General features: G+C 46.4%; 1 long non-coding RNA gene across 1 annotated transcript in view; it reads right to left on the bottom strand.

Moving 5' to 3' along the window:
• LOC126538752 (uncharacterized) overlaps positions 1 to 27118 on the bottom strand; it is a 316846-nt gene that overhangs the window by 9620 nt on the left and 280108 nt on the right. The window contains exon 2 of the long non-coding RNA XR_008614056.2: positions 3194 to 3319. This is a non-coding gene — a long non-coding RNA (uncharacterized lncRNA). The remainder of the gene's footprint in view (positions 1 to 3193; positions 3320 to 27118) is intronic.

Below are 27118 nucleotides of genomic sequence, written 5' to 3'. Positions count from 1 at the left end.
TACGTCGCGTGCTGCGACGTGATGCGATTGCAATACATATGTAAAAGGTGGCGCAGGACAGACGACTGTGCAATGTTTCGAAGAAGGATGACGGTGCCAATGCAACACATACGGCTGCAGAACAGAATGTGGCAGCCTAGAGTCGCATTTTCACCGGAACGCGGAAATTTGAAATCAGATCTGCAAAAATATGCCAGTGTCGTCTGCTGTCAAAGGTCGTTGCCAACCTTGAACACCTTTGCTCCGCCGAACGGTTGCCAGCTGTCAACAGGCCGCGTCGCCCAATAGGAGTGCGCGTGCGTTCCGCTCGTGCGGATTGAGCGTGCATCGAATTTTGCGACACCTTCCGCCTTTCGGGCTTCCGCACGCGGCCGGACGAGGGCGGAACGGACGGGCGGAGCGACCATGTACGGGCCCTAAACAGGGATAAGGTGCCTCACAAAGGCGGGCCACCATTTCGATAGGAGGACCTATCTTCGTCAAAGGCGGCCTCGTCATCCTCGGCGTGTTAGTTTTATATGGTTAGTGCAGTGACGTCACGAGCGGGTGTTGTCGCTGGCGGCTGGATATAAATGGAGAAACTTCAGAGGTAATACGACGCAAAGTAGATACGACGCAGTCAATCGGCAAGTATAATGGCCCCAGCGAAACGGCGAGAGAAATGCGCACAGGAATTGCGTAAGGACGAGTACCATTATACCACCTTACGCATGGTCTATGTAGATGCATCTATCCTCGAGAGGAACATCCAGTTATCGCACCAGCGTAAATTTGGAAGCAATTGAACGGGGAAGCAAACTTCACCTAAGGAGAGATGCCCAGACAACTGCGGTAGAATTGCATGTCTTAATGCAGTTTGGTATGCATGCCGAGACCGTTGCTTTCAATATCTCAAGAGACACTAAGCAACACTGAAAAGTGTTTACGAGCTCTCGAGATGTATTTCGAGCTTGAAAGTTCGTTCACCCTAACATCGCTGTCGTTGAACAAATCCACATGCACTTGCGTCCTCAGTGTTAACAAGGGCATGATTTAAGCTTACACTGAAACCACGGTCACACGGCGATAGAATGAACGGACGGCAGCATCGACTAGCGCTTGCCATGCAGATCATCATGTCAGAAACGTCGTCCTGTCAGGCGATCATATGCATACAATTGCCGAAGTTTTTTGTCACTACCATCGCTCCCTTCTTAGCAGTTTCCTAACCCTAAGCTTTTTTTTCCCATTCCCTCTAAACCGGCTCACCGCTGGTAGCAGGCTGTTCCACGGCAGGTACCCACTGCTCTACTCCGCGCTCCCTTCCTCATGCAGCATTTTTCGCTGCATACAACAAAGAATAACCGCTAAATATCTCTGGTGCAAACTGGCTGCGAACGCTATGCGCACGTCCCGTTTGAACGCATCGTCCGTTAGGTGCCCGAGGCAAAATGGCCGGCTTCTTTCGCGTTGCATAGTAAAGCATTACACCACCCTACGATGACACGTGGAGTTTTCCACTGCGAGCCGCGATTCACAATTCCGCTGGAGTAATCAAGGTGAATTTGATAGAAATATGTGCACCGCGTATTTCTGGGTACATGTTCATCTTTTAAAGTGGGAAGGCGGGTAGGACTTTATGGTTATTCCCTGCAACGTTTCCATATTACAAAGGCCGTGAATATTGTCAATGAAATTTATTATAGTATTTACGTTACTTATAAATCGATTGCTTTTGTTGCTCTTGCAAATGATACCTGCTTCGGCAGATTAGCTTTGCTTGATCACTTTATTAAATGTTGAAGTTGCTTACAGCGCATCTCTTAGGCACCCGTTGCTGTGTTGTGCCTCCGTGTGCCTCGGCATGGTGCCTCGTAACCGAGCGAACGAGCACAGCGAAAGATGAAAGAGAACGTGGAACACAGCGGGAGATAAAAGAAGATAGCGCGAGGACGAAAGCGGAGGATGAGGCTGCAGTGAAAGCATGAGTCGAAAAGCGGAGGAGGAGCGGAGGGGAGGTACCCTGCGCATGCACTTTGTGGACGGTGGCCATGACATCCGCATCTGCGCTACTAAGGGGAAGTGCGGGGTGAAGCTAATATGTTGGCGTGAGCTGGTGAGGTTAATCCGCGCCAACAGCGCGTGTCACGGGGAGCACTCCTCCTGCAAGGGGCGATGGCGTGCGGCTACCTGTAAGACTCGATGTGATTCTGCCTGCCTTGGGAGTTGTCGCCGCTGACACTGGTAGCATGATTTCCACGCAAAGGGTTGCTCTCGTCGTTGGTGGAACGAAAGTATGAGAAGGAAAACGTAGTGCCGCGCAAGACAGGTGGTGCAGCGACTATTGCTTCGATATTTGCTACGACAATTGCTACGAGGTATATGGTCGTGTTATATGCTAACATTTGCACGCGCTGCTTGGATATATTTTTGTGTATTTTCGCCCCTCCTGCTTGGGCCCTCTTTCGGGCCTGGAGTATTCTATAAATAAAAATATGGTTTCGGAGTTGCGCGAGTCGCCTGTGTGGAAACTAAGTGCTGCATGAGCGGAAGTCTGTCTGCCGAGGCTGCTCGGAATCGCGCCCACGCGTCACCGAGGCGTTGCCTGACGTGTTCTCACGATTAGCGAGGCAGTCGCGTCATACTTCGCTCCGTTTTCGATGTGCCGCACGAGGCAGATTATCCACGGCAGTTGCATTACTCATTGCGTTCTCTTCCTGTTGTAAGGCGTGTATGTATATAATCATAATTCAAAATATTGACACAGGAAACGAAAACACGTATAGAGCAGCGCTCAAATATCGCATTAGGGGGTATCGTAATCGGAGGCGAATTTTGTTTTAAAACAAGCTGTTTGAAGTAAACAAAGTAAACACAATATATAATACGAGCAATTAACTTAGAAAGAAAAGTTACGCATAATAAATACCTAAATAATTCATGTGACATCGACCTGCTCCACAAAGCCTTGAAATACGTAGAGCATTTAGTATTTGCCGCGGGTATCAAAAACAACCAACACTGTTTAAAATAAGAATAAAAGGCCTGCGTCAAGTGCAAGTCAAAGAAACACTGGAATGCATGGAAAAGAATGTAGAAAGTGTGCGCTATTAGGAACCTGACTTTGGTTTGTAAGTATCAACATGCTACTAAACTCATTATAACAACTTTGGCAAGGGTGGTTTCCCTACTCAAGAACTGAGCATTGTCTCACCATTTACTGTTTTGACATAAATATTACTATATGTAGCACTCGTAACCACGATAGCATGTAGTCCGACAGCCAGTGCTGCAAAAACGGAAATCGGCCACGTACAGTGCATCTCTGTCGACGAAACACCTATAAAACAAAAGTTGTATTATGTAATTTTGAAGAAGGTGTTGTGTATCCTTATCAGTTAAAGATGGGTATACGACTGCAACTCATATGCTGTAGGCTATGTGCTTTGGAGATTAAGTTATGTATTCCGCTCAGTTTATTCAAGATCAATCGGCTGGCATTGCACCGCTCATACAAATCCCTTCGAGAATCTCGAACCAAACACAACGTTAATCAAAGTGCCCGCCCCCCCGTCCATGCTCAGACCGTCAAATGCTCATCATAATTTTATTAACAACATTTATCTCGTCTGTCGCTGCCTCAGAAGCAAGTTAGGCATGGCTAAAGTGATGATTATATTTGAAATCACAAGAACACACGTGTCGTCGTGGCATATACGTACCTCACAACAGCACGAAAATTAATAGCTTATGGCTTAGGCGTTATCGTTCAGGTGCCCCGAGTAGACGAGGAACAGGCAAGCAGAGCAATCGCTGTTCCCTTAAATACCACGAGCAAGAAACATTGTTCTCTCCGATGTGACGCACAACATGTGTGAGCCCGCTATGTTGACCTTTAGGAGATCTCCTTTCCGCCTGCTTGTAAAACTATGTTCGCCAATGAAAGACCACCTGTTGCAGCAACACTAAGAATAAAATTTTAAACGAGATAAGTTCACACATTCCAGTCACTTTTTAGAGTCAAAGTGACGTTAGTCCCGAATGCATTAAAGGCAGTAGTGGAAAAAGCGCGAAATATTTAATTATAAAAAGAGAAAAAATATTTCTACCCTGCAGGGCGTACCTTTTTTAGGTTGTGTACTGCGCGATTACCGCGGCCGAGCTGTGGGGCTTTCGAAGGAAGAATAAAGCGAGCTGGCCAGTGGATGCATACTATTTGAAAATTATTTTGTTGCGTAGCATTTTCACATAAGTCAACCAAGTTTCTTTAGGAATCTGGCATCTCCCCTCTTTCCGAAGCAGCCACTAATCGAAGCAGTCACTAAATAGAAGAGACCATGGTTCAGATAGTCGTGGTACGTGACTTCCGTCCCAATAAAGTTAGGCGCGTTTACGATAAAAACAAATACAAGGTATGCATAAATACCCGTGACCTCAATGCGCTTCAGGAGATGCTGCCCTGCTAGTGAGGCCGGGCAACCTCCCGTTCCCTTGGAGGTCTCACTCGTGGTAGCGCAAGGGTTCGCTAATGTACGGTGCCGCTGCGGCCTAGTTGCTCCAAGAACACTCTACGGTTTCACAGTGAAGTTCCTTCCTCTGCCCTATGCGCGGCGGTTTTCAAGAGACCCCCGTATGTATCTGTCAATATCCAAAGGCAGTTTTCGCTCAACTAGAACTAAAATACAACCAGATTTCGAAAATACGTGTGCGGCTTATAAAACCGAACTTAGGTTCACTTATATGATCTCTGTAAAAACGAACTTTCGAGTGTGTTACACAAATAAAGGGCAAATTCCATAGTTTAAATTGATTTCTAAGCTCGTTTTGAAATAGCAATAAAATGAGGCCACTGGACTCAAGCTTAACTGATGTCGCATTGCAAGTTGTGCTAACAACACAGCCTCCTGCCCTGGTCACAAAAGTCGTATGAACATTCATGGTGTGCTTTTCTCCAAACTTTCGTTGCGCGTAGATAAAAGTGCAAGAAATGGAATCGCGCTTGATTTCAGAACATTATTCCACTGCACAACAATAATGCAAATTATGTGACTAATTTTTTTTTATGCCGGGCACTGACGTAGCACCAGCACACTTACGCGCTTACACGTTCATCATCATCATCATCATCATCAGCCTGATTACGCCCACTGCAGGGCAAAGGCCTCTCCCATACTCCTCCAACTACCCCGGTCATGTACTAATTGTGGCCATGTTGATCCTCCAAACTTCCTAATCACATCTGCCCACCTAACTTTCTGTCGCCCCCTGCTACGCTTCCCTTCCCTCGGAATCCAGTCGGTAACCCTTAATGACCATCGGTTATCTTCCCTCCTCATTACATGTCCTGCCCATGCCCATTTCTTTTTCTTGATTTCAACTAAGATGTCATTAACGCGCGTTTGTTCCCTCACCCAATCTGCTCTTTTCTTATCCCTTAACGTTACACCTATCATTCTTCTTTCCATAGCTCGTTGCGTCGTCCTCAATTTAAGTAGAACCCTTTTCGTAAGCCTCCAGGTTTCTGCCCCGTACGTGAGTACTGGTAAGACACAGCTGTTATACACTTTTCTCTTGAGGGATAATGGCAACCTGCTGTTCATGATCTGCGAATGCCTGCCAAACGCACCCCAGCCCATTCTTATTCTTCTGATTATTTCACTCTCATGATCTGGATCAGCAGTCACTAACTGTCCTAAGTAGATGTATTCTCTTACCACTTCCAGTGCCTCGCTACCTATCGTAAACTGCTGTTCCCTTCCAAGACTGTTAAACATTACTTTAGTTTTCTGCAGATTCATTTTTAGTCCCACCCTTCTGCTCTGCCTCTCCAGATCAGTGAGCATGCATTGCAGTTGGTCCCCTGAGTTACTAAGCAAAGCAATATCATCAGCGAAGCGCAAGTTACTAAGGTATTCTCCATTTACTCTTATCCCCAATTCTTCCCAATCCAGGTCTCTGAATACCTCCTGTAAACACGCTGTGAATAGCATTGGAGAGATCGTATCTCCCTGCCTGACGCCTTTCTTTATTGGGATTTTGTTGCTTTCTTTATGGAGGAGTACAGTGGCTGTGGAACCGCTATAGATATCTTTCAGTATTTTTACATACGGCTCGTCTACACCCTGATTCCGCAATGCCTCCATGACTGCTGAGGTTTCGACTGAATCAAACGCTTTCTCGTAATCAATGAAAGCTATATATAATGGTTGGTTATATTCCGCACATTTCTCTATCACCTGACTGATAGTGTGAATATGATCTATTGTTGAGAAGCCTTTACGGAATCCTGCCTGGTCCTTTGGTTGACGGAAGTCTAAGGTGTTCCGGATTCTATTTGCAATTACCTTAGTAAATACTTTGTAGGCAACAGACAGTAAGCTGATCGGTCTATAATTTTTCAAGTCTTTGGCGTCGCCTTTCTTATGGATTAGGATTATGTTAGCGTTCTTCCAAGATTCCGGTACGCTCGAGGTCTTGAGGCATTGTGTATACAGGGTGGCCAGTTTTTCTAGGACAATCTGCCCACCATCCTTCAGCAAATCTGCTGTTACCTGATCCTCCCCAGCTGCCTTCCCCCTTTGCATAGCTCCCAAGGCTTTCTTTACTTCTTCCGGCGTTACTTCTGGGATATCGAATTCCTCTAGATTATTCACTCTTCCATTATCATCGTGGGTGCCACTCGTACTGTATAAATCTCTATAGAACTCCTCAGCCACTTGAACTATCTCATCCATATTAGTAATGATATTGCCGGCTTTGTCTCTTAACGCATACATCTGATTCTTGCCAATTTCTAGTTTCTTCTTCACTGCTTTTAGGCTTCCTCCGTTCCTGAGAGCTTGTTCAATTCTATCCATGTTATGCTTCCTTATGTCAGCTGTCTTACGCTTGTTGATTAACTTCGAAAGTTCTGCCAGTTCTATTCTAGCTGTAGGGTTAGAGGCTTTTATACACGTTATACGCAGTAAATATACACAGATACGCCGACCGCATTTATCTATCGTAGAAAGTGGTGCTCTCCCAAAGACGTGACTACTGGGCTTACGTCCAAGGTTCCTCTGCCTTTGAACAGCTCCGCGGCCAATTTTAGAACACGCGAGCATAGTCGACTGTTTAGCCCCACGACCGCGATGTCCTGCTCTGCGGTAGCCACATGTGTCCGACTGCGCACAGGTTTACCTGAACTGCTTTGTTTGGTGTTGCAGCATACGGTCGTTTTGATGACAACCCAAAAATATTTCGTTCAAAGTGCGCACGTCGGCATCACAGAGAGGTGGGAACATGAAAATCGAGTAAGAGAACTGGTTTAAAGATTATTCTATTGGCGCCATGCTGCGCCAGAACGGCTTCATCGCGTGTACTCCGGCAGTGGCTGCTAACAGTGATTGGATTCGTTCGCCGAAAAGGAGTGCAGCCGTTCACATGCAGCACACTGCGCGACGGCTTGGGTAACTGGAGTGCCTATACTTACAGTGTACCAGAATACGCTTGTCTGGGCCGAGCGGTGCGTTACTCCCTATAGCTGAGGCGGAAAACTACTTAAAGCAGGCTGACGGTGTTGCGAGCGAACTGCACAATAGGGAAGTGCCCGCTGAAGCACGTTCGGCGGACGGGCGTCTCTGTCCCAGGGCCAGTATAACGTAAAACTATTCCAATTTGTTTTTATGCCAACATCAGCGAGGCCTCGGCCATTTGCACCTAATGGCGGATTTGAAATCAAAAGTTTCAGTTTCACCCGAAAGATGAAGGATCGATTTCGATTACAATTTAGTAGAAAGCTGTACAAAGTGAAAATAGTACCTTTGTCGGCCGTGTAAACTTGTAAACATTCACATAATAGGTGAATTAACAAGCGCAGCGCCACGATTTTCTCAAGCAAGTGTGAACACATCTCAATCGATGACCGCGGAAACTCGGCGTGAAAAACGCACGGCTGAGGAAATGTGGCAGCAGCAGCGAGATAACTGACCTTCGTGCTGCCTCTAGCTTCAAAATGATCTTGCAGGCGAAAGGACAGCGCACCCGAATCTGTCCTCACCGTAGATCGCTTTCAAGATAGGGCCCGCGTGGCCCAGCCATACTCAGCAGCCGCCGGAGTAGAACACCCCCCTCCCACCGGCGCCTCCCGCTCTACAGAAGACCGCACATTCCTGCCGGCTTTTCTCCCTCGCGCGCACAAGATTGAGCGGCCATGGCCGGCGCCCCCTCGCACACTTCAACTTGCAAATACTGTACAGATTATGACACTACGGAACATTATGACTTCATACGGAACATCACGGCGACGCAGAGGTGCGCCTGGAGTGTACATACATTTCCTATCGCAATAAAACAGCTTTGAATTGATTTACTCTTGCAGCCCAGGGTTGGCCGTGGCTCTGTGTGTTTGTGGTGACATATGGTGACCCAAAAAGTATGTTACCGCGTCCATAGTATCGAATAATTTCAGAAAATATTCCCCTATCAGCATGAGCGTCGGTGCAGGAGTACATTGCTCGATCGTAGTCCTACCGATGTTCTCCGCTTTATAGGAAAGCATTCGTCGTGCCAGCTCTTCACAAAGCCTTCCATATTGTGGTGCGTTATAGCTAGAAGGCGTGCTTCTACGACGCGCTTCGTGTTGGTTGATTGTTTTTTTTTTGCGTGGCTACGAAGTGCGCTGCCATATTCCATTATTCCACCAAAATTCCGATTGGCCTGCTTCAAACTGTTTGAAAATAAAACCTTATCTGGTCCAAATTGCTGCAAAATGTAATTCAGTCTGCTCCAAGCTGTTCCAAAACCAATATTGCCTGCTCCAAACAAGTCCAGAATGGCTTTGCGCACTCCGACCCCTGACCTGCTTTTTTACTGGTGGAGATACTTCTACTGTGGCATCCCGCGTACTGGAGCGGCAGGATGCGCGCTCAAGTGCGCAGGATATATATATATATATATATATATATATATATATATATATATATATATATATATATATATATATATATATATATATATATATATGTGTGTGTGTGTTTTGACACTCAGAAGAATTACCTTTTGCATGTACATTCGAATGCAGGCGCCGCTGCTTAGGGCGAGCGAAATGGTTTCGCTAATCGCACCAACTCGCTGCAAATAAACAGCATTAATATAACAGCATCCATGTTTTATATGAAAAGAAAACGCGTGAATAGCTATTCAGAATATATACTGGAGCGTAAAAAGCGTAAGTGCTTATGTGCAAAAAGATTATATGTACACTCTCAACACACATTTCTGGTGAGCACAACCGTCCACCCCTCATTCAAGAAATACATTGGACCACATAGAGCCATCACAGGCTGGTGTGTTAATAAAGTTCCTCTGCTTTTGAGGCTAAACATGTCATACCACTTGGTTTGCAACAATCAAGAAATTTCAGCTAGATTTGACCATAAACACTACCTAGCATAGCTTCAGCCATTTTCTAGCGTACGACGCTCGTAAATATCCGCAGGAAGTCGCTACAGAACAGGTCCCACGTTTTCAGGGTCGGATCCCGGTTCTGAATCCACCTTCTGCCGGTATCATCTAAGGCGAAGTATACGTACCGCAGCTCGTCGTCGGAGTCCCAGCTGTTGAATGTTATGATTCGTTCATAGGTCTCCAGCCATATTTCTGGGTCTTCACACGATGATCCATGCAAGGTTGATCGGTCCCCAGGTTGTTGCAGCAGAATGGGGGACGCTGGTGCAGCCATTCGGTTTACTGATTTGGGCTTGATCCCTCTGGTATTCTCGGGTCTAGGTCCGTATTATGGTAGCAGTCCTTGCTGCCTACGGCTAGCTCGCTGGTCCTTGGCCAAGTTGGTGTTGCCGTCGGGTTTCGGGCTTAGATCGCGACCTTGCAGGGCGTTCGGTATACGAACGCACTAGCACCTCTACCAGATATCACGTCGTTATTATACGGAGCATCACGATTGTGTGTAATTTTCCACACACACGTAATCTCAGCCATTCAGTACAAACGCCGCCATCGTTTTACCATTCACCAGACGATGTAGTCGTAGGCACCATATATTACACAACACGTAGTTCCAGATCCCGTCACAAACCGCGTTTGTAACACCCGTTTCGTAGTTATAAAGGAACAACCAAGTGACAGGTCGTATAAGTTCTCTTTAACAGCCACAATATAGGTAATGCCATGGTCGTTATGCGATTGCTGTCGTCTTCGTCATCGTTTTGTTGCTGATGGCGAACACACAGCTACTCGATTTAAACAAACATGTTGGTATGCACTCGCGGTATATATGGCACATAATTATGGTGTGCGTAATGGTACATAATTCCCAACAACAACAGGCAGCCAACTCCCTGCTAACTGCTTCGTATGACATTGATCTTTGTCGTGTACAAATTTTTTCTTCCTTTCATATCTTCTGCAAACTTACTAGGAGAGGCGTGGTATTCTTGGAAAAAACGTACCATGTTTTGAGATGTTCACAACTACACGCAAGTTATTACTCGTATTTAAACGAAACTGAATATGTGTTCATTTATAACAAAAGTTAAAGTCAATTGCGGATACAATATTTCAGGAACATTCAAATGCGGTAACACACAACATAAAACTTATCTCGCAGCTTTGGGAAATTTATCCACACTACCGACACCACATTGTGCGAAAAATGGGCCTGATATTCTCTTCAAGTAAAGATCTGTGGTTGAACGACCCGGATTTTAATAAATTGCAATTTTTTGAAACCATAATTTGCGGGGATGTTTATACGTTTCCAGTTATATGAAGTTGGAATTTGAAAGCGTTCTTTTTTTCACATCCATCTGGAATTAATGCTGCAGCGGTCCGTATTAAATAGCTTCACTGAAAATTCGCTTGTGCTTCGGCAAGGCTGAACAATCCTGCTCTTTATATATTTCGTTTTTGTTTTTTCGCACTTTGCTTGTGTTTCTGATCGTATTTCGTTCTTATTGCAGAAGTTATGCGTTACCACCCACTACATAATTCTGGGCGATCAAGCCACAAATATTTCACTCTAGCTGTCGAACTACAAAGAGCAAGAAATTAGCGGTCGCTAACTGAACTCATATGCTGGCAAAGTGCCTCCTAACGGAAGTCACCGGTCTCTTGGTGCATAAGAATGTCAAATTAGGGAGATGTACGTTATCATCTTTGCAGGCGATTGAAAAAGCTATTCAAAATTCTAAAATGAAGGAAAAAATTTGGGAAAGATATGTTTCTTATGTTCAAAGGTCACAACAAATTCAAGATTGATGGGAACACGTGCTGTTCGCTGAGCGTAGTCGCCCTAGTGCATTCCACCGTATGTGCGTCATCTTTCTGTTGGCGTCAAAGTATTCAATTCGCAGAAGAGCTAAATCATGTGGTAACACTTCTATGTTCACACGAGCAAGAAATTTAGTGTAAACAAAGTTGATACCAAAGGTTTCACCATGCTTTAGCTACAGGTGTCAATATCCGGTGTGCCAGCTTTCTGACACGCACCTATTGTTAAGTGCAGGAGTGATATTACGTTTCATCCTAATCAAAATGCGGCGGCAAGCACTAAGTTTCTGCGGGACATATGTTTACCTCTTGCCTCCACATAGCTGCATTGAGAAATGGACACGGGTATGACATTTTCTTCGCAGTCGATCTCCCGCAGACTTTTGACGCATCAGTGCACTCTCGAGCAGTCGCTAAGGCTCGCGTACGTTTGATATTTCGAAAAACCACTCTCGTCACGCGTTCATTGTGCAAAGGCATGCTTCTCAAAGTACACAATTGGACGATAATGTTCGCGAAATTCGGCCGTATCAGGCTTTCTTGCTAACGTAGCACCTTCCGCGTAAAGCGGCCATGGCGCGAAGTAATCAGGTCTTTAACGTAAGGAGCGGACCATAAAGCACGGATAATAAAAGTACAGGGCGGATACCGAAAAATGCAGGGACAGAGAGGTTGTAGAGGACAAGCAACACGAGAAAAAGTGATAAATATTGAAAGATGAAGTCAGAACATTGTACCCACAGTAGTCAGGGATCGAGCAATGAAAGTCTATGGACGCAACTAAAATTTTACTCAATTTTTGAAATAAAAGTCTCTGTGATAATTGGAGAGGCTATTGTAATAGTCGGGATTCCGTTATGTTGTGCGAAGATTTCACTTGATACCTCTATTCATTCTAGGTCCTTAGGGTAACAGTGTTCCCGCAAACAAATTTTTGATACATAGTCGTTCAAGTTTACGCGGAATCTTCATAAATCTCAGCGTATCATTGCTGAATCGTCGATACAAGTGTCCTAGTGGCTTTTACAGGCACATATTGTCCAACGTCGTGCTGATAGCTGTTAACTACAGCGCTCTGGGATGTTTATTTTCTAGTTACATAGAACTTTCTTTCACAGAACATAGGTTACGTAGAACTTAGGTTCGAGCCCTCCTAAAGAGAGGGCTTGAACCATAAACTGAAGCTTTGGTTTAAATTTTGATTTTTCAGTGCTGTTCATCAATTATAACTTTTGGGTTTTCGTTTACTAAAGGGTAGTATTTCGTTGTTCATTTGTTAAGTCTCCGTTTTAATAATTAGCTTAATAAAATATACGCTGAAATAAAAAAAATTCGTGCATTCATTTGTGTAATGCACCTAAAAGGCAGAGCTTTGTCAGGTCGTGGGGATCGAACCCTGATTATCGAGGTAGGCGTCTATAAATGCCGCTCAACACTTGAATAACAAACCTAGGTTTCATGGGCAGGATAGGGTGGAATGAAGCGAAGGCAAAAAAGAAAATAAACGCATCTGGCTGTCGTGCTGAAGCAGCCGGGTTCCAAACTTGCCGTCAGCGCTGCTAAGATCACTGACTATATTAAAATCTGTATATCGGGACACCCAGTGAAAACTGTCAATACTTGTTTAAGGCTGCCTGTGCCAGATAGCCCGCTTCTAGTTCATAAGCTGGTCCACTCGAAGAGGCGCACATTAGTTGTGCAAGATATTGAAAAGGACAATTGAGCTAATATCAAAACATCACTAATTAGCTTTTTAAGTAATAACTTGTGGCTATATTCCAATATACAAATGCTAGCCTCGGAGTTCACAAGGCGGACCAACTTGGAAAAATTTCTTAGCATGACCCCAGTTTCGAGATGTTAATTCCGGAACTACGCAGAGAAATGCATTGTCCTTCCATTTACTTCTGCGCTTGAATGCATAAACGGGGTTTTGTTAAAAAAATAGCTGGTACTGCCAGTGAAAGTGTGCCGCCCTACAATAACGAAAAATATCCATTGAGTTTCTCCAATTTTGAGCGGAATCGAACCTGTTTCGGTAGGCTTCCCTGAACGGCAGTAACCAAGAGCTTTAGCAGGCTTTCATTACAAATGCGCCGCCTGTTTACCATGGGTAACTTAGCTTGTCAGAGTGGTTTGCGGCAAGTGAGGGAGCGATTTTCAGCTTACGCAGGCAACAACGCGTAACGAGTACCGACTCCCAGCCTACACAACATATCTCGCCAGCACCACTGGATTTCGCATTGTGTCCAGAAAGCGTTCACACACACAGGCCTTCCATGCATTTCGTATGCCACACGCACGCTTCGCGCAGGCGACGCTAGATGGAGCAGAGCATGGTTTTGGGAGGAAAAGGCTCAAAGAGATGTTTCCAAAAATCCCGTAATGAAAAACTTGTATGCCACACCTCAATAGCTCAAGCAGGCTGGGTGACCCATTGTCAATTCCTCGTTTCGAGGGAGATGCCAATAAATCACCAAATCACACGGCTCGTACAAAAGTTGTTGCGACGGTGGTAATGCGTTGTGTCGCGATCTTGATTGAATGATAACGCTTTATCGTCGGGAACCATCAGGAGGTGGGTTCTACTGAATTTTCATTTATTTATGATACCCTCAAGCTGCTCATATAAACCATACGTAGTATACATACGCATGCATTTCGTGACACCCAAGTTTCATAGGCAGCAGATAATTTCTTTATCGTGCAGCCTATGGAAAATACCGTTCACATAATGGTGCCGCGTTCACCAGGTCGACTGGAGCGAAAATCAAACGTTGCCTATATATTAGGCAGGTGCATCAGAACTGAGAGAAAAAGGTAAATTTTGTTGCGGCAATTCATTGTTCCTAAAATGATGATTGTACACATTTCTAATTTCCATTCTCTTTTTCGCGTTCCTGTGCTTGGCATACCTTATCCCTTGATGATGAGAGCAATATGCTGCTGCAATGACCTTGCGCATGAATTTTATTGTGATAGCAATTATATGTACACTCCTTGCACATTTCTGCCGTCACCATCGGCCTAGCCGTCAGGTTCCACATGAGTGAAACCGTACAAGAGCGAGCAAGGGGTGTCCAATAAGTATCGTTTGCACATCGGCGTAGGCCATGGCGTTGCGCTTTGATGGTGTGCTTGCCACCAATATGTTTTGCATAATGTTCGGACATGATATCCTCCGCCGTTTCCGCCTCCGTAAGTCTAACAGCGGTAGTGAGGGCTTGGGCAACTATGAAGTGGCCTATCTTCTTGATGTCCAGTGCTCCACGGGGACGAATTATGATTCGAATGTGCTCTTTCGATAGTCGAGGCAATCTCGAAGCAGCGGTTAGCCGTGTCTTGACACTCGCCGGAGCCCTACACGCATTCTTGCACGTCGTTTTATTCCCTACACGTCGCGTGTCGGTGACTCGGCCGCCCTGCCCGAGCGGGTCCTGGATGATGGGTTTTCGTTTGTGTAATGCCGTGGTCCACCCAGTGCTTTTATTGACTTCGTCGGGAGAGATATCATCATTCTCAACGGTAATTTGCATAGCAGTAAACATCGTGGCTTCAGCGTGCGAAACCGCGCTGAGCTCACCCACCGAGGCTCTTCCGGGCAGAGGTCGTACAGAAAAGTTCTCAAACGATTGAGAAATGTCCAGGCACCGTTTAAGACTTGGTATCCGCGTAATCCTTGCAACTTTAGCCGTCAATTGGTCCGACATCATCAATATTGAAGGAAATTGTCGACCTTAATCATGTAGAGAAGCAGGAGAAGCAGATATTGACGCACGCTCTCGTTTCTTCTTCTTCCTCCCCCAACATTGTCGGTGATCATCGAAAAGCTCATCAGCGAGTCAAGAGCATCGGATAGTTACGTCATTCATCGAAGGTTGCAGAGTAAGCACTGATGCGCGCGTGTCCTAGAGAAAGGTTTACACCATTCGCGTCACGCATACATGAAATCAGATTACACAACGTTCGGTTACAACAGACAGCGGATAGAACCATCGATAACTTTCGAGAAACTTCCGATACATGCAGGCGCGTCAAGCGCTGTGGCGATAATATTTGTTAGGCGGTGAAATGGGGTCACCCGATAAAGAAGTACCCTCTTAAAAAGCATCGTCCCGATGCTACAAACATAACAGCAGAACGAAACACAAAAGACACTTTTAAACAAAAGTAACAAAAGAACGAAAAGAGACAAATTCGAAAGTAACACAGCCAAAAAAAAAAGTGCAGACCTCAGCTATGCAACGTCCCAAAGTTTATTACGCTGGTTGAACGGCTTAACTAGCACAACGTGGACTATTTCAGGTCGTGTGCGCGCTGCCGTGATAGTGAAATGCCGTCTTGTACGACCTCATATTCGAGTGCACCAATGCGTCCGATGATCTTGTAGGTTCCGAAATAGCTCCATAAAAGCTTCTCGCCAAGTCCTCGTAGCATCGTTGAAGATTGTAGTGTCGGCTGTTGGTTCTCTGCTCGTTCTCGATGCGCAGGCTGGCGAGCTGACCATCTCCTTCGGCACAGTGTAGATAGGTGGCGACGTCGACATTTTCTTCGTCGGTAATGAGCGCCAGCATGGCTTCGAGGGTTGCCGTCTGGTTCCTTCCGTAAACCAGCTTGAACGATGCGATCTGTATTGTTCCCTACACTCCGGTTTTGTAACCGAAGGTTAGGTACAGCAGGACGGCATCCCTCGTCTTGTGGTCGACGTCGACGTACCATGCTAGCAGGTCGGCGAGAGTCTTGTTCAGCCGCTCTGTAAGACAATCCGCCTGCAGGTGGTAGGCAGTAGTCCTCCTGTGAGTTATATGGCTGTATTGCAGAATGGCTTTGGCAAGGTTTGCTGTAAACGCCGTTCCTCTGTCGGTCATGAGGACTTCTGGGGCACCGTGTCGCAGCAGGATGTTTTCGAGGAAGAATTTTGCGACATCTTCTGCACAACCTTCCGGCAGAGCTTTCGTTTCCGCGAAGCGAGTGAGGTAGTCCATCGCCCCGACGATCCACTTCTTTCCAGATGTTAACAAGGGAAAGGGTCCCAACAATCCATCGTGGTCTGCTGAAATGTTCGGCAAGGTGGCTCTATCAGCGGTCGTGATCCCGCTGTCCTCACAGGCGGTGTCTTGCGTCGTTGGCAGTCACGATAAGTCATGACGTAACTGGTGACGTCGGCAGTCCGAGGGGCCCAGCTGTCTGATCGTCGTCCAGCGCGTGCAGTACTTCCGACCGAAGTGCTGCAGACACAACGAGGAGGTAGTTTGCACGGGCTGGGAAGAGGTTCTTCACCAGGACTTCATTTCGCAACATGAACGAAGAAAATCCGCGCCTAAACATACTCGGGATATAGTCCGCCTTGCCTTTCAAATACTCACAGGAATCTTAGCTCGGGATCTGGTCGATGCTGCTCGGCAAAGACGTCTCTGCTAAGTGTTGCTAAAAAGGTCTCCTCGTCTTGGTCATCATTTGAAAGCGGGCTCACAGGAGTGCGAGACAGGCAGTAGGCATCAGCGTGTTTCCCCTGGAGTTGTAAATTACAGTCATAGCATTATTACAATCTCTGCACCGTGCCAGGCGTCCGGAAGAGTCCTCTATATTGGCTAACGAACACAGGGCGTGATGGTCGCTTACGACTTTCAAAGGTCTGTCATGTAGGTAATGTGGAAATTTTGCTGTAGCCCATTGGATGGCAAGGTATTCCTTTTGGGTTGTAGAGTATTTGCCTTCCATTTTTGACAGCGCCTGGCTAGCGTAAGTTATCACCCGTTCAAATCCGTCTTTCCTCTGGACTACGACAGCACGCGGCCTAAGCTACTGGCATCAGTGTGGATTTCTGTATCGGCGTCCTCGTGGAAGTGCGAAGTGCCGTTGCCACAGTATCCGTTGTTTGAGTTTTTGAAATTTGTCGGCCTGCGGCGTTTCCCACTTGAACTTGATATTATATTTAGTTTGATGTGTCAGCGGCTCAGCGATGCGTGAAAAGTCTTTTACGTAGCGCCTGCAGTAAGTACACATGCCAAGGAATCTACGCACTTCCTTCTCGTCGATGGGCTGCTGGAAGGTCGCGATGGCAGCTGTCTTCTGCGGGTCGGGGCGGACTCCAGGTATGCTTATGACGTGTCCCAGGAATAGAAGATCATCGTAAGCGAAGAGGTTCTTTTCTCGTTCAGAGTGCGCCCTGATGACTGTCACAAGCCGCGTAAGGTGACGGTGAAATTTGCGGCGAAGACGGCGACGTCATCTAAGAAAACAACGCAAGTCTGCCACTTCAATCCTGCTAACACCATGTCCATGAAGCGCTGGAACGTTGCAGGCGCCGAGAACAGTCTGACTGGCATGACCTTAAAGTCGTAGAGGCTGTCTGGCGTGCTGAAGGCATTCTTTTCGCGATCTCTCTCGTCGACTTCTATTTACCTGCAGCCAGACTTGAGATCCACCGACGAGAACTATTTAGCATTGCAGAGCTGATCCAATACGTCGTCTATCCGTGGTAGTGGGTGTACGTCCTTGTTAATGACCATGCTCATTCGACAATAATCGACGTAGAAACGTCTTTTCTCTTCACCAACACTACAACAGATGCCCATGGCCTTTTCAACTCCAACTGTCTGAGTTTAGGGCCACTCACCACGAAGGAGTCGGCTTCTGTGTCCAAGAAGCCGGTGACTGCATGACCATTTATATGCACGTTGAGGTCCGTTGTTCTTGGTCTTACGTTCCAGTTATGTCTCGGCGTCGTATCACGCCTGCGTCCTGCTGACGTGGTGGCTGGACCATCGCGTCGTCAGGTATTCTTTGTCGTGGTATTCTTTGCTTCTATAGTTTTCGTAGGGCTGACGGCGTCTGATCGATATGTAACCGAGATCGTGTTTTCGGTGTCTTTGTCGACGACGGAGAATCCCCGTCAGTTCCACGAACAACTGCACCTCCATCATTTACTGGTTTTAGTTCTCCAGATATGGGTTCGCAGAGTGGCCCCGGGGTGGGCCAGTCTATCGTCGGCGGGGCGGCGACAGATAGCGGCCTGGTGAAGGCGAACGGGATAGTCGTCGAGAGCTTCACTTAGTGTTGGCGCGGAAGTCCGCGATATTGCAAGGTCGTTCTCCAATTTGTGGTGGCGGCGCGTTAACGGCAATGCGGCGCAGTTCCATCTCCCGGTATGGGCATCTTCAGTGGACTTGACCCGCTCCCCAGCAGTGGTAACAGTGCGGGCGGTGGTCAGAAGCGCACCAGACATCTTCCTCGGCGAGATTCGCAGCACGACAGGTCGGCGAGCTGGTGGTAGCGGCGGTGGATGGCCGAACTGCGTCGTTACAGTGCCCTGGCGCGCGTACGGAAGATTACATTGACGGTGGGCGACGGCGGCGTAGGTCATCACTTCAGGCTGAGCCTGTGGCGATTCCAGCTGCCGCTTCGCGAATTTTCAGTGACCGCTCGATTTCTTCTCTACTGACGGCTGCGACTGCGGCAAGCTGAGGCTGCCTTTGAAGTTCCTCTCGCATGACCGCTTTGTTGGTCGCGCGTAGGTTACCGGTGCCCAATGATTGAACTTTGGCGTAGTTTGCTGGACCTGCCGGTGGTTGAATTGCCGGTACCGCACATTCAGCATTTTCTCGATGCTGGTAGCCTGGTGAAGAAGCTCTTCGACGGTATTCAGTTCAGTTCGTATCATTCCGCCGAAGAGTTCTTGCATGACACCACGCATGGAAAGGCGAAGTTTCTTCTCCTCGGACATTTCGGGGCTGGAGTGACGGAGCAGGCTCTTCATCTTCTCGGTGAACATCGCTATGTTTTTGTTGTGTAGTTGTACTCACGCTTCTAGCATAGCTTCGGGCCTTTCGTAGCGCACGACGCTCGTGAAGGTCCGCAGGAAGCCGATGCGGAACAGGTCCCACGTTGGCAGGGTCGGCTTCGTTTCTGGAACAACCTTCTGGCGGAGTCTTCTAACGCGAAGAATACATGCCGCAGCTTGTCATATGAGCGCCAGTTGTGGAATCTTGCGATTCGTTCATAGGTCTCCAGCGAGGTTTCCGGGTCTTGGGGGACGCTGGGGTAGCCATTGCGGTTGCTGATTTGGGCTTGATCTCTCTGGTCTTCTCGGGAAGACGCCCGTATTCTGGTAGCAGTCCTTGCTGCCTACGGCTAGCTAGCCGACCCTTGGCGACGCAGGGGTTGTCGTAGCGTTTCGGGATTGGATCGCGGCATTGCGGATTTGTTCGGTACATGAACGCTATAGCACCTCCACCAGATGTCAGGTCGTTATTATACCGAGCATCAGGATATTCTGTAAGTTTCAACTTACACGTAATCTTAGCCATTCAGTACAAACGCCGTCATAGTTTTACCATTCACCAGATGATGTAGACATAGGCACCATATATATGACAACACATAGTTCCAGATCCCGTCACAAACCATGTTTGTGACGCCTGTTTTCTAGTTATAAAGGAAAAACCAATCGACAGGTCGTATCGTTTCTTTCGAACAGTCATAATAGACATATGCCGGGATCGTTACGCGATTGTTCTCGTCTTTGTAATCGTCTTCTTGCTTTCAACGAACACACAGCTACTCTATTTACGCGAACTTGTTAGTATATGTTCATGGTATGTACTGCATATATTTATGGTGTATGGTATGGTACGTGATCCCAAACAACAACAGGCAGCCAACTCCCTGGTAAATGCTTCACAGGACATCGATTTTTGTCGTCTACAGATTTTCTTCCTCCTTTTATATATTCTGCAGAATTACTAGGAGAGGCATGGTATTCTCGGCAGAAAAGGTACGCTTTTTAGAGCTTTTTAATAAAACACGCCTGTTATTGCTAATAATTAAACGAAACTCAAATTGTGTAGATTGATAACGAGATTTACTGTCAATTACGCATGCAATATTTGCGGACCATCAAAATTTGTTGACAAACAAGGTAAAATTTATCGTATCTTAGGGAACTTATTCACACTACCGACAGCACATTGTGCGAACATTAAGTAAATATATGTGCGGCTGAACCACCCGCATTGTAATAAATTGCAATGCATTGAAATCATCATTTGCGAGTGGCGTTTATAAGTTTCCAGTCATACGACGTTGCAATTTGAAAGTTTGTTCTTTTCCACATCCGTCTGAAATTAATATTGCAGCTGCTCGTATTAAACAGCTTTATTGAAAATTCGCTTGTGCTTTAGCAAGGCTGAACAATCCTGCTGTCTACATATTCCGTTTTTGTTTTCTCCACTTTCCTTGTATTTCTGATCGTATTTCCTTCCTATTATTGAAGATATACGTTACCACCGACTACATATTTCTTGGCATTCAAGCCACAAACATTTCCCTCTCGCTGTCTAACTGCAAACGGTAAGAAATTTCTCGTAGTTAACTGATTTCATATGCTGGCAAAGCACCTTCTAGCTATTGTCACTTCGGTTTCTAGGCGCATACGAATGTCGAAGTAGGCAGGTGTACGTTATCATCTTTGCAGGCGAATGAAAAAGGTAATCAAAATATAAAAATGAAGGAAAAGGTTTGGAAAGTTCTGTTTCTTACTTATGTTCAAAGTTCAAATCAAATTCAATATAGATGAGTTCACGTGTTGTTTTTTGAGCCTCATCGCCTTAGTGCATTCCGCCGTAAGTGCATCATCATTCCGTCTGCGTCAAAGTTTTCCTTTCCCAGAAAAGCTCAATAACGCAATAACTCTGCCTATGTGCAAACGAGCAAGAAGTTTAGTGTAAACAAACATGACATCCATCGTTTCGCCATGCTTTAGCTACGGTGGGAATACCCGGTGCGCCAGAGTGAAATTCCTTGCATTATTTACCAGCAGTGGTTTTCCGACGCGCATCATTATATGCATTTGCTAAGTGCAGAAGCGATTTTGCGTTTCACCCTAATCAAAATGCGGCGGTGGGCACTAAGTTCCTGCGGAGGATATGTTCACCTTTTGATTCCATTCATATTTTCTTCGGAGCCAATCTGCCGCGGACTTTGGACGAGAGAGAGATAAAACTTTATTATGTCCTTGATGGGGTTCAGGGGTGGCGGGGGTCGGGAGACTAACCCCCAATGCACCCCTTCGTCAGACGGCGGCCAGTCCTTGCTTTCTGGCGGCGTCTTTGGCCATCCGGACGGCCCAGAGCTGCTCCTCTGGGTCCAAGCTGAGCAGCAATGTCTCCCTCTACTCGGCCGTAGTTATGATGCGTGTGTTAGTGCGGGAGGTGTTGGTGGGTGAGGCTTTGGGGCATTGCCAGATAATATGATCGAGGTGAGCGCGGGCTTCACACGCTTTGCAGAGTGGGGAGTTTGCATTGGGGTACATGCGGTTATAAAGCACGGGCTTCGGAAAAGTTGGTGTCAGAAGGAGTCCCCAATTGGCGGATTGAGACTTATTCAGTGTTTTGTGTGCTGGGGGGTAGCGTAACCGCTCTATGCGGTAGGGCAGGAGAATTTCTCTGAACGTGACCATTCGGTCCTGAGCGTGACCGCGATGCAGAACAGAGGGCTGGTCGGGATCGGAAGACGCAGGAGAAGGATGATGCGCCCGGTGTGTGAGAGCTCGGGCGGCATCGTGGGCGGCTTCGTTTCCAGCCAGACCCGAGTGACCAGGGGCCCAGATGATCTGCACGCGGCGTTGCCTTGAAGGAGGATTGCCAGAGAGAATCTTCTGAGCTTGGGGTGCTATCAGTCCTCTTGTGTAGTTACGAATGGCCGTTTTTGAATCGCTGATGATGCACTGTGCATTGGTAGCCGCGTAGGCCGAAGCGATGGCCGTTTCTTCTCCTACTTCAGGTTGCGTGGTGAATATTGATGCGGCCGCGGCGAGGCGGTACTGCGAACCCTCGACTGCGACGACCACCATGGCGTTTTGGTTGGGGTATTATGCTGCGTCCACGTAGGTTACGCCAGCGGCTTGGTCGTAGCGCTTTTGTAGTTGTTTAGCTATTTCTACACGTCGCTCCCGATTGTGTTCAGGGTGCATATTGCGAAGTTTGGGCGGTATAGCTAGCTGAGCACGAATGTTTGGAGGGACGGGTACTTTTGGTCCAAGTTATCGGTCCGAGTGGACGTTGGGCGAAGTCCTCGGCAACCGGGACTGCGACAGCGACGCCGCGCACCTTCGTAGCTGCGGCGCATCGGTTTCTCCGCCAGACGGAGCAGCTGATGATCTTGTTAGGGTTAGCAATCTTGTGGTCGTAGAAACCCTTGTCCTGGGTCCCTGGCGTCGGGACTGGTCTTGATCGGTAGCTAACCACTTCCGGAAACTGATTCCAACGTTAGTTTGGGTCCAGCGGTGATTGTTCCGCCACAAGAGTTTGAAATATACGGCGCCCATACGAGGCGCGTGCACTCCGTCAGCGTCGTGCGATCTCGAGCAGTCGCTAAGGCTAGCGCATATCTGATATTGCAGAACACCACTCTCGTCACGCGTTCAATGTGCTAAGCAATGCTTCCCAATGTACAGAATTAGACGATACTGTTCGCAATGTTTGGCCATATCAAGCTTTGTTGGAAACGTAGCAGATTCCGCGCCAAGTGGCCACAGCGCGTAGCAATCATGTTCTCATTCCAACGAGCGGATCATAAAGCACGAATAGTAAAGGTACAGGGAAAAATACTGGAAAATGCCGGTGGCAAAGCGGTTGTAGAGGACAAGTCACACGTAAAAATGTAGAAATCTCGAAAGGAAAAGTCAGAACGTTGTTTCTACAGCGCTCAGAGATGCACCAATGAAAGTCCAAGGAAGCGTTGAATATGTTTACTCAATTTTTGAGGTAAGAACAGTCTCTGTTATGAAAGAGAAGCTATACTAACAGATGGAACGTCGTTATGTTGTGCAAAGACTTGCTTTCGATTGATGCCTCTTTCGATTCTCAGTCGTTAGTATAACGCTGTTTACGAAAGCGATTTTCAAAAAAGACCAAAAACAAGAAAGGGGCTGACAGATGGAATAGCACACTGTGGTATAAAGTTTGTAAACAGGGATAAGGTGCCTCAGAAAGGATGGCCAACGTTTCGATAGGAGGACCTATCGTCGTCAAAGGCGGCCTCGTCATCCTCGGCGTGTTAGTTTTAAAGGGTTAGCGGGGTGACGTCACGTGCGGGTGTTGTCGCTGGCGGCTGGTTTTAAAGAGAGAGATTACGAGAGGAAACAAGCGCTGTCGTCCGACGTCTGTGTGCTTCATTCCCAAGACGAGGGGACAAGAGCGTGACAGTGGGCACGCGGGGAGAAAAGAAAAGAAATAGAAGCAGAAAAAAAAGAAAAAAAAAGAAAGGGGGGGGGGAGCCAGGGTGGCACCAAGACAGACATAAAAAAAAGAGGGGGTGAGAGTGAAAGACAAAGAAATAAAAAAATGAAATTTTTAAGAAATACGGGGGCTTGGGAGCGTGTTGGGGATGCGAAAGGTTAGGAGGTATTCCGGGGGAGTCATTGGCGGCATGTTCTTGAGGCATTAGAACGGCCGTTCAAGCGGTCAGTGCGCGAGTAACACAAAAGACAAAAAAAAAGACACACTCACACACACACAAAAAAAAAACATGAGTTGAAAGTGACTTGAGTAGCATAGCAGTAATACGCCGAGTAATTTTGAAATAGTTAAGATGGCGACGAGGAGTCTGCGGTGCAATGTATGGGGTGACTGAAAGACAGCGGCATGGTCTTTCAAGGGGCACTGACTGCCCCAGTCGCTCAACGTAGGTGTCGTTACGGCGGCATCCAGAAATGGCGATACTCTGGGTTGAGGCACCGAAAAAGGCATATTGACTTCGGAATGTGTTGATGAGGAGGTTTAAAAAAAAATAGGTTTAAAAAAAAGGGGAGGGGGAAAGGGAAGGGAGAGGGGGAGTGGGGACCGAAACCGGAATAACAAACACGAGGGTGACGCGTGCAGAAGCGGGCGGGGGCAAGTGTACATGGAAGAAGGGGGTCGTACAGTTGGTATAGACGTAAAAACCTGAAAGAGTACATTAAATTAGGTAGTGGGCAGGAAAAATTTTTTTCGAAATGGAAGAGTAGGTGAGGTTAAGAATTAAAGTTAGCTGGTGGCCTAATGTGTTTTGTGTCTTGGTTGATGATATGAGAGTTTCAGATTTAAGTTACCGCTTTTAAAGATTCTAAGTTGCCGCGTGCCAAATTAATTCCTGTCGGGTGTAGGCAATTCAACTTGTGTATGAGGTATGATTCCGTATACTTTCTTTCGCGAGGGGAACGGAAATTTGTTTGTAGTATATAGAGCCTTGCTTTGTCAAATATATGACCATGTTCATTAAAGTGGCTGGCTACTGCTTTGGGTAAATTCTGTTTTGTGTTCGCGCGGTGACCATTGAGCCTTGTATTGATTTGTTGTCCAGTCTCACCTATGTATTGTTTGCTACAAGCGGCGCATTCTAGACAGTAGACTACGTTGCTTGATGTGCAGGTGAAAGCCGAAGTTACCTTGTGTGTGTAATTCGACGCTGTACTTTTTACTGTAGTAGTAGATTGAATGTGTTTGCATGTAGAGCACCTGGGGCGGCCACAGGGATTGGTTCCGCACTTCCTCTTTTTCTGTAGTTTGGCGTGCACAAGAACATCTTTAAAATTAGTATTGCGTCTGTAGGCTACTCTGGGAGGGTCGGGAAAAATCTTCTTAAGTTTCTGGTTGCTGGTGAGAATTGGGTAGTATTTACTTAGGATGGTATTCACGTTTGGGAGTGCGTTTGAGAATTTAGTAGTTAGAAGAGGCGTTGTTGTTCTTGTGATCCTCGGGCGGGGCTTGAGGACCTCGGCTCGATCAAGTTTGGTTGCAGCGATGTAGGCTGTTTGAAGGTCACTGTTTGGGTGGTTCCTGTTTGATAGCGTTTCTTTAAGGTGGTCGAGTCTATCTATGTAGTCTTGGTTTTCAACGCAAATGCGACGTAGTCGTGTGGCTTGGCCTTTAAAGTTACCTTGTTTGCAATGTCTGGGATGGTGGCTGGTATATTCTAGGTACTGTTGTTTGTCGAAAGGTTTCCTATACAGCGTTGTCTTTAGCTCACCATTGTCAATGTATATCGTTGTGTCCAGAAAGTTTATGCGCTCAGTTGAGGATTCTGATGTGAATTTGATTGTTGGGTGAACAGAATTTAGAAAGGCTACATATTTATCTAGACTGCCTTGTCCATGTCCCCAGATTATGAGTATGTCGTCTATGTATCGTAGGTATGTGTGGGGCTTGGTAGTGCAGCGCGATAGGAAATCTGTTTCTAGAATACCCATAAATATGTTCGCGTAGGTTGGTGCCAAAGGCGTACCCATGCTTGTACCATGTATCTGTAGGTAGTAACTCTCTTCAAATTCGAAGTAGTTATGTGTTAGAACTAATTCAAGGAGAGACAAGTAGACTTCAGTAGAGTGTTGTGCATTGTGTTTAGACAGCGTTTGTTTTATCGAAGATAAACCATCAGGGATTGGAATGTTGGTGTACAGCGCCGTGACGTCTAGTGTTGCGAGAATTGTGTTGTGGGGTAGTGTGCCTTTAGTATTAATGTCCTCTATAATTCTCAGCAGGTGGGGCGTATCTTGTACAAATGACGGAAGTGCTTTTGGCAAGTCACCAAGGTAGTGGTTACGGAATGTGGAGATGCTCTCTGTCGGGGTGTTCTTGTTTGATACTATCGGACGGCCTGGGATAATAGCAGTGTATAGTTCAGCGGATGGAATTTTATGAATTTTCGGAAGGAGGTAAAAACACCCGGCAGTTTTGTTGCTTGGTTTAAGAAATTTGTATTCTGACGGTGTTATCAATTCATCAGCCAAAAGTAATTTCAGCCTGTTGGTAATTGTCACTGTGTAGGACAATGTCGGATCGTTATCTAAGTTTGCGGTAATGTTCTGGGTTGTTTAGTTGTCTGTAAGCCTCGTGCTTGTATTTTTCTATTGGCCAAATAACTATACTTCCACCCTTATCTGCTTCCTTAATAACAATGTCATTCCGGCAACTCAGATTTGAAACGATATGACTCTCTGACGCAGTTATGTTTTTAGGTCGCTTAGATGTCTTGGATTGGCTTATAATTTCTTTAGTGACAGTTTTAAGGTATATGTCAAGTTCTGTGGCTTGTTCTGGTTCGGGAGTCCAAGTGGATTGGGCTCTAAGTGGTGTCGTCCCGGTGTCTGGTGTGTCTGCAAAAAAGTGTCGGATACGCATTCGTCGGGAGAATTCTGAGAGGTCCTTGTGAAGCTCGAATTCATTTATTGTGCTGTTCGTGGGGCAAAAGTTTAGGCCCTTGCTGAGTACGTCTATTTCTTTTTGACTTAATGTTTTTGAAATGTCTATAACATTGGACCGGTTTCGTTCTGTGGAAGTTTCCTTCCTGTCTGGTACTTCTAAACTCGAGGTCCCTCTTGTCTGCGTGTGGTGGCTGTTTGGCTGGAAGGTTGTTTTTTGATTAAAATTTGCTTTTTTCCTTTGTTTTTGAACCAATTTTCTAGATTGTTTTTCGTCGTAATGTTCTAAATCTCTCTTCTCATCTGGTGTCACGGTTATGTTCCGAAGTTTGTGGCTAAACGTTTCGATTTGCTCTTCGCAGTGTTCTTTGAGGATATTCAAAAGTGAAAGTGAGGCTTTATGTAGTGTTGTTTGCCAGTTTGCACGATGGTGTGGTTCGAGTGTTCCTAGAGCTGGTACAGCCTTGAGTGTTAGACCTTTCGGAATTATATTTTTCTCTGTGCAGAATGTGTAGGTTTTCAGATGGGAGGTGTAGCTCACATGTTTTTTGGTAAGTTTTCTAGCCTGTAGGAATTCGGTGCTTCGTGGCATTGAAGAGTTATTGATTTGCGATATCTGTCATTTACTTGTCTTTTTGCGGGCAGATTTGCGTGGGGTGTTTTTCTGTTCGGCCGGTTTATTATCGTATGCCT

The sequence above is a fragment of the Dermacentor andersoni genome, chromosome 8 (genome assembly GCF_023375885.2).
Source record: "Dermacentor andersoni chromosome 8, qqDerAnde1_hic_scaffold, whole genome shotgun sequence".
Lineage (NCBI taxonomy): Eukaryota > Metazoa > Arthropoda > Arachnida > Ixodida > Ixodidae > Dermacentor > Dermacentor andersoni.
The sequence above is the reverse complement of the archived record's forward strand: the minus strand, read 5'-3'. Positions and strand labels throughout refer to the sequence as shown.